The following is a 7321-nucleotide window of genomic DNA, read 5'->3' on the forward strand; positions in this document are numbered from 1 at the left end:
GTGTATAATACATTGTTTTTCTAACCCACATTTCATGTAAATGTTGCACCTGACAGAAGAGGGGACTATTTGCATCCACTTAAGGATGTACTAGATGCCACAGTATGTTTTCTGTCATCACATCTGCCAAACTCTCTCTGGATACTATGAAATGCCACTTGATATTTGTTAGTTTTTAATGTATGAAATATCTCTTATCGTAGTTCTAGAAACAAACAAAAAAGTAGATTATTACATTAATTAAAAAGTGATCAGAAAACCTTGTTCAGTGATGCAACAGCAAGAAACTTTAATCCTGGTTATGGCTAATCACAATGCAAATCTTAATTTTTTCCTGAGCAAAGTGTGTTCAAATAAGTAAGTAAAGAAATAATGTAAATCACAATGAATGGCTAAAAAGAGAGAAGTGCAGGAAATATGGTTATTTGGCATTATCACTAGTTTTCAGAAACACTCAGTTTTTATACTGCAGAAACAAGTCCTCCAAACTCAATTCACTGAAATTGATTTGCATGTTTAATGCTATTAATAGTCCATACATAAGTGGCTTGAGTATTTGAAGCTGTAGATACTTTCATTCTGTTTTAAACAAATATAACTTATTTGCAAATGGTTAAAAACACCGTAAAAATTGCAAGAATGCTCTTTTTCAGTTCTGAAGATATTGCTTTATTTTAAAGCATCAGGGATGATTTAGATTTTTAGAAGAACCGAGGAGGCATGAAGATTCATGCAAATGCAAACCACCAGAGAGAGGATCAGCCTCAGGACAGCTGTGGACTATGAGCCAAATCAATGCAAGAACTTTTCTTTTTTGAAAAACAATAACAACAAAATCCATCCAAACTGAAACTGAGGAAGGACTAGAAACATTGTTTTCATACTAATGTGAGGTTGGAAACATATTGGCTTTCAAGTGAATTGGCATTGACCACACCAACACTTGGAAGTGACTGGAGCTGGGATTGCAGGCAGATGTTAGTTTGGCATTTATATGCCCACATTCAAAAACTTTCCTCCTTTCTCCTGTTGGCACACTGAAGCTGGCCTTACTGGAGTGGCACAAACTGATTGCAGACACATGGTACCTGGAAATATGATGTTTGACTTAATACAAAATCTTAGTACTTAGGTTCTGATTTATAAAAATGTAACACTTATCCAGGATATTTGACAAATGCTCAGAAATGTATACCAGCCACACAACTGTCAAAGAAGGAGACTTCTTCCACAAAGAGTTTATTGACCCCATTTCCACTTACTGAATAAGGAGCTCTGACTTGTCTAGGAGGGATCATAATACCAATATGTATGGCTTCAAAGAGAAAAGTGAGGAAGGGGGCAGAAGCATGAGAAAATCAAGATTTGTTGCTAGGACCCAAGGAGCCTGTGCTTTCCGAAGTATGTGTTTTACTTGGTCATTATCTAATTATTTCATCTATCTATGCATGTATCTATTTATTCATTTCATTTCAAAAGAGGCTTTGAAGCTGCAACAATAACATGCTATGCTTCTTAACTATTTTTTTTAACATATAAAGAGCACTTATAAATCAGAAAGAAAAATGTTTCCAAATGATATGAACAGAAAGAGAAATATAAGTGATTTTTAAAAGATTTTCACTTATCAGTTGGACAGAGATCAAACCTTTGAAAATACTATAAGGGTAGTGGAAAGAAAGCACTCTCACATACTGCTTATTGGAGCTTAAACTAGTACAAGCTCTTTTGGAAAACAATGGGGCAATATCTTTCAAAATTTAAAACGCATGAATTTCCTTGTCACAGAAAGTCCACCGGAATTCTTCCAACAGATAAGGATCATGTTCACACAATTTGAACATGGTACAGTCCTCTGTGAGATGGAGAGTAGTAAGGGCAGACATTTGTATCGTTTAAATATCCTAAACTTGTGCCTATATTAGTCACAGAAAAAAATTAGAAAATATATTTGTTGGATTTATAAATAACTATAAATTAACCCCCAGAAGAGGAAATGGCCTACAAAAATACATCCAGATCAAACTAAATGACAAGAAAGTGGTAAGTTAGTTTCTCTGAGGAGAAAGAAAGGTAGAAACACCAAGGTGGAGCCAGGGGTACTTTGTTACTCAACATTATTGCAGCAGAACTCTGGCTAATATCTCCCTGGAGACAGGGATTGAAAAGAGGAAATAAGTTCAGAAAGAGGCTTTTGAATTGCTAGAGATATTGGGCATAGGCAGATACTCTAATAAAAGGATATCAATGTCCCCTAAGATAATGACCTTACTTGGGGACTCTAAGATGTTATTGATAATTAATGGAGTACTATACCAGGTCACACAGTGCTCTGTGGGTGAATTGCAGAAACAATTATTTTTATCACAAGAAAACTACCTCATGATCCTTGGGCCACGGCAGGATGCCTTTGAGTATTCACTGAGAGGATGTGTAGAAACTGGGATGGATGAGTAATATGTGTGTGTATGTGTGTTCTGGGGGTCACCTGGAACTAGTGATTCTCTTCCCAGTTTGCCAAGAATCTTGGTGTTAAAGATATGTCAGGGTCATGAAGACAAATGTAAACTCAATAATCCCGTCTCACCTTTGATGTTTCTTCCCATTTTCTTCAGTGTGACTCAGTTCTCCAGGAATTCTGATGGTGATTTTAAGAACAGTCCAGGATGATAGCCGAAAGCAGAGTCTGGATGTGTTCTTCCTTTACATCCTCACCTTATCAGTTTCTCCAATTAGTCTGCCCATCTGTTGAGAAATTGCCTCCCCACAGGCTGGGTGCCTCAAGTCACCTTCCTTCATTTCTTTTTCCTTCTCATTCCTTTCATATCCGGTTAGCTTCCTAGTGATCCCACCACTGCCAGGTCTCCTATTACACTTGATTTTTTCATCCCCATCATCACAACTCTGGTTCAGGCCTCGATTGTCTTGATATAAATGCAACCATTTTCTAATTGGTCTCCCCACTGCAGGGCTCTCCATGACATGAACTGATTCTGTGTCTGGATGCCCATCTTGGTACCAATTACTCCTTTGCTCCCAAAACTGCTCCGTACTCATCCTTTCCGCTAAGTGATATACAGGTATGTTGAATGGGCTGCAGTCTTGTTCTCAATAGCGACTTCAAATGACTCCCCACTGCTTTCTGGGCTGGCATCCCAGACCTCCACAAAATGACCCTGTTCTCTTGTTCCAGCCTCCGAGTCTCTCCTTCTGTCTCATCTCCTCCACCCACTTCCCTCCAGTTCCTTTTTACTGCACTTCAGCAGGACCCAAGCACTACTCAGTGCAAACATCAAACCTTCCTGTGTCTACCAGTCTAGGACCAGCCATCTTTAGGAGGCAAGGGGTAATCTGAAAGAAAGGTTGGAGAAGATGAATGGTCTTATTTTAAGTATTACTACTTTACTGATTCAGTTGGAGAGTCACTATTTTGCTTGTTCATCTATTGCTTTAGTTTGTGTAAAGAGAAATATTTGCATAGAGAGATGAAGTGGCTTTGTTTCCCTGGTATTGTGTCCTTGGATATGACTTCTCTGTCTTTCTCTCTCTGCCAGCTCCACCCTATTGATGTCTTAGTTACACTGCCTCCCTGACTTTCATTCTGCATTTCAAGTCTACTTTCAGCACCCAGTTTGAAGCTTGAGAGTCTCTATAATTCAGGATATATATGCAGTGCAAACACCAAATCTCTCTCTCTTCCTCAATAGATACATATGCATATATAGTATTCAGGTATTCATGGCATCTTGTCTATTATATAGTATGTAGGTATCTATATACATCTTATCTATAAATTGAGAGAGGAGAGAAATTTATTTTAAAGATTGGATCACACAATTGTAGAGCATAAGGAGTCTGAAGTTTGCAGGGAAGGTTGGCATGCTTGAGTCTGAATGGAGGCAGAATTCCTTTTTTTTTTTTTCTGGAGGGATCTTAGTCTTCTCTCTTTAATGCCTTCAGCTGATTAGATGAGGCCTGGTCACATTATGGTGGGTAATCTGCTTTACTCAAAGTCTACTGATTTAAAAGCTAACCTCATTCATGAAACACCTTCACAGCAACATCTAGAGTTATATTTGACTAAGCAACTGGTTACCATGGCGTAACCAAGTTGAGAAATAAAATGAATCATAGGGTCAGTCCCTCCATACCCCATGCCCAAGATTGAACCAATATTCCAGCCTCATGCTTGTTCAGGTGGCAAAATGGGAGAAAAATTAGAACCCCACATAAATGCAAACTTTCTTATTAAATTATGAATACCATTGACATGTCTATTAGTTCAAATGGGATGTGTTTGCTACTTGGTTTGTCAAATAAATATAATGATGTTTATCTAGAACACACACATCCACTGTTTGACAGATGATGCATCCACAACATGGCACATTGGTGTAGGAAATTATTTAACTCTCTTGTTCCATGTGGCGACATATTCCTTTTGGAATATTAAAATATGAATGTGTTAAATTTTTTATGTGTGTGTGGAAGGAAGGCATATGTATTGCATCTGAAATTTCAAAACTATCAAGGAACCAGATGTATATTCATATGATCATATCTGTATATATACATATACTATACACCCCTTTAAAATGGGAACAACTTCATTTGTATCCGTTGGTTTTACTGGAGGATCTTGTGAATGAATAAAACCATAAAAAACATATGGAAGAACATTGTTTTAACAGCATTACAGAGGGAAGAAGGAAGGCAGTGGTATTTATTGATTATTTAGAGTCTATGGCAGGTCCTGTTGACAGGTGTTTCTCATATACTGTATCATACCATCTGATGTTGTGAGGGAGCATTTTTCTTAAACTAGGGAATCAGGCTTAGCAAATAAAGTGCATGAGCAAGATTTGAACTAGCTTGCCTTAATCTAAATGTTTGTGGTTTTCCCCATTACATCATAGCTGCATCTCTCGCTACATAATGAATGCTTTCAGAACACTCAGTAGAAAATTACTCATAAGGCTTTATGGTGATTGTATGCAATGTGCAGAGACTACTTTAAAAGACTTCTGGGCAAAATTATGATTTATGGCTTAGAATTTAGGGACACTGACCCTATGTGGTGATTGGAAGGAAATTCTTCCTCTTTTCTCCCTCTCTTCTGCTTAAGGACACCCCTCTCCCCACCAAAGAGAGTTTGAAGACACTCCAAGACCATCTGCCAGCCCTTACCCTTACCACATTTCTCTGTTTTAGAAAAATTATTCTAAGTGCCCTGAAAAATGAACTGAAAGTTACCAAGTTGTGAAACTAATGATGTACTATAGGTAGTATATGATGGAGACAGGAATGGATTCAAGACATTTAGGATGTATAATCATCAGGACTTGATGTTGGGTTGATTGCTTTGGAAAGTGAGGGGGAGTAAATTCAAAGACAACCCCTGAGTTTCTGGTTTGGTCTGTGGGGTCAATAGAGACAAATTTTGGTTGAAAGATAATCAGTTTACTCTATGTCTGTTGAATTGGAGTTCCCTGTGGGCCATCTGAGTGGAGCCATCGAGTAGGCGATGCTCTGCTTTGGGGATCGAGAGCTAGCTTGGAAATGGAGCTCTGGGAGATGCAGTGACTGGCACATTGCCTGGTTCCTAACAGGTGCTTAATAAATATCTATGAAATGCCCTGAATGCTGCAGACATGCTTACAGGTTGGGCTCCTCTGAGGTAACTGGGGCTCAGGTTTGCATCTGAAGGCTTTTTTTCTTTGAAGGGATTGTTATCTGCTGAGTGGGAGAGGTGGGTGGTGGTGTCTTAGATTTGAGCAGAGAAGAACTTCTGAACTCATCAACTATTTAAAGGAATTGAGTCAACTAGAGAAAGATAAAGGGATCCCTGTACAGTATTGAGGATTGGATTGAGGTTGTATGCTGTAAATTAATAGTGGTTCCAGCCTGCTAGGTGGTCTGACTTTCAGCAGATAATGACAGCCTGGGTTTTGGTCCAGATGGTGGAAGTTGGATTGATTATCAGTTGGGGTTTCACTGAGAACTCACAATGAAAGGGAGGCCAGGGAGTCACTCTGATTGATAGGAGTGGAGCTGAAGGGACAGACCAGTCTACACAGTACTGGGGAAGAAGGATCTGCTCAGATTGATGGAGTTGAAATTTCAGTGAGGAGGGAAGAAAGGGAAATGGGTGTAATCAAATGAGAAAATGGAGAGGAAAAGGAGTTCTGGTGAGAGTGTAAATATGAATATAAATTTCACTGATTCTAAAAAGACAAAGGGTGAAGCCAACAGAGGGTTTGGTGCAAGGTTCTTCGTGAGGGGGCATGAGTGAGCAGCAGGAGCAATAATGTAGGGCTAGGCAAATAGTGGTGAGCGTACCCACTATTTGCGTACCCACTATTTGGGGGTTCCCTAGAAGCAGAGCCTGAGGAGCTGGGGTACAGTTGGCTTACTTGAAGATGTTACCAGGCACACAGGAAGGGAGCAGGGGGAGAAGAGGAAAGCCAGTGAGGGTTCCACTAATAAATGGGTTCCTCTGAGGCAACTAGGGCTCAAACCTTGAATTGGCTCACTGAAGGATGAGGAGCCCCCTATCTCACTGAAGGATGAGGAGTCTTTGGGAGTATTAGGGCCTTCTCAGAAGAAATTATCTTCAGAGTGTTTTTCTGGATGACTCTAAAGATGGGCCCAGAAATATTATTGTGTGTTGGAAAACAGTAGCATCTGGGCACTGGAGGGGGCTGATATCTCTGGCAGGTCCCTAGGGTAACACTCTGGTTTAAAGCCATTGGCCAATATGCCCCAGGGGGGTGGCCAGGCTGGTTCTCTGTGGTTTCTGAGGTGGTTTCTCCAGAGAGCATAACCTGAAACTGTTCTACATGATGTCACCCAAAGTAAGGCTGAGAAGGATGAGGAGGCCATCTGCACATTTGTCATTTTCATACTTTTTAAAATTGACACAATTCTATCTTCAAATGGGACTATAGGAAACCTAACATAAAAACATATTTAGGCAGAACTTTTGGGAAATAAGGTTCTGAGTATCAGACATACCATGGCTTTACCAAGTGGCCAAATGGAACCCAGTTTGAAAACCACCATTCCTGATAGCCTAAAATTTACCCCTATCCTGGGTCCATCATCAGTCACATGGGCAGCAAAGACCCATGTACCCTGAGTTGCATTTTTGATCTGAGTTTGTTAGGGACTGTTGTGCCAGTGTGTGTTGGTGAAAATTCTGTGCACTGTTCACACAGACACCCTTTTATGGCGCATGACAAGAGAAAGTCCTTGTAGGAATTTCCTGGTAGAAAATAATGTTTTTCTTCTGAGCTGTAAGTTTTTTTTAAAGTTTTTATTT

The 7321-nt window shown here is 39.6% G+C and overlaps 1 pseudogene; it reads right to left on the reverse strand.

Annotated features, from left to right (window-relative positions):
- LOC105299587 overlaps positions 1 to 3057 on the reverse strand; it is a 15629-nt pseudogene extending 12572 nt beyond the window's left edge.
- Positions 3058 to 7321: the final 4264 nt, after the last annotated feature.

This window comes from Pteropus vampyrus, unplaced genomic scaffold, assembly GCF_000151845.1.
Source record: "Pteropus vampyrus isolate Shadow unplaced genomic scaffold, Pvam_2.0 Scaffold7, whole genome shotgun sequence".
Lineage (NCBI taxonomy): Eukaryota > Metazoa > Chordata > Mammalia > Chiroptera > Pteropodidae > Pteropus > Pteropus vampyrus.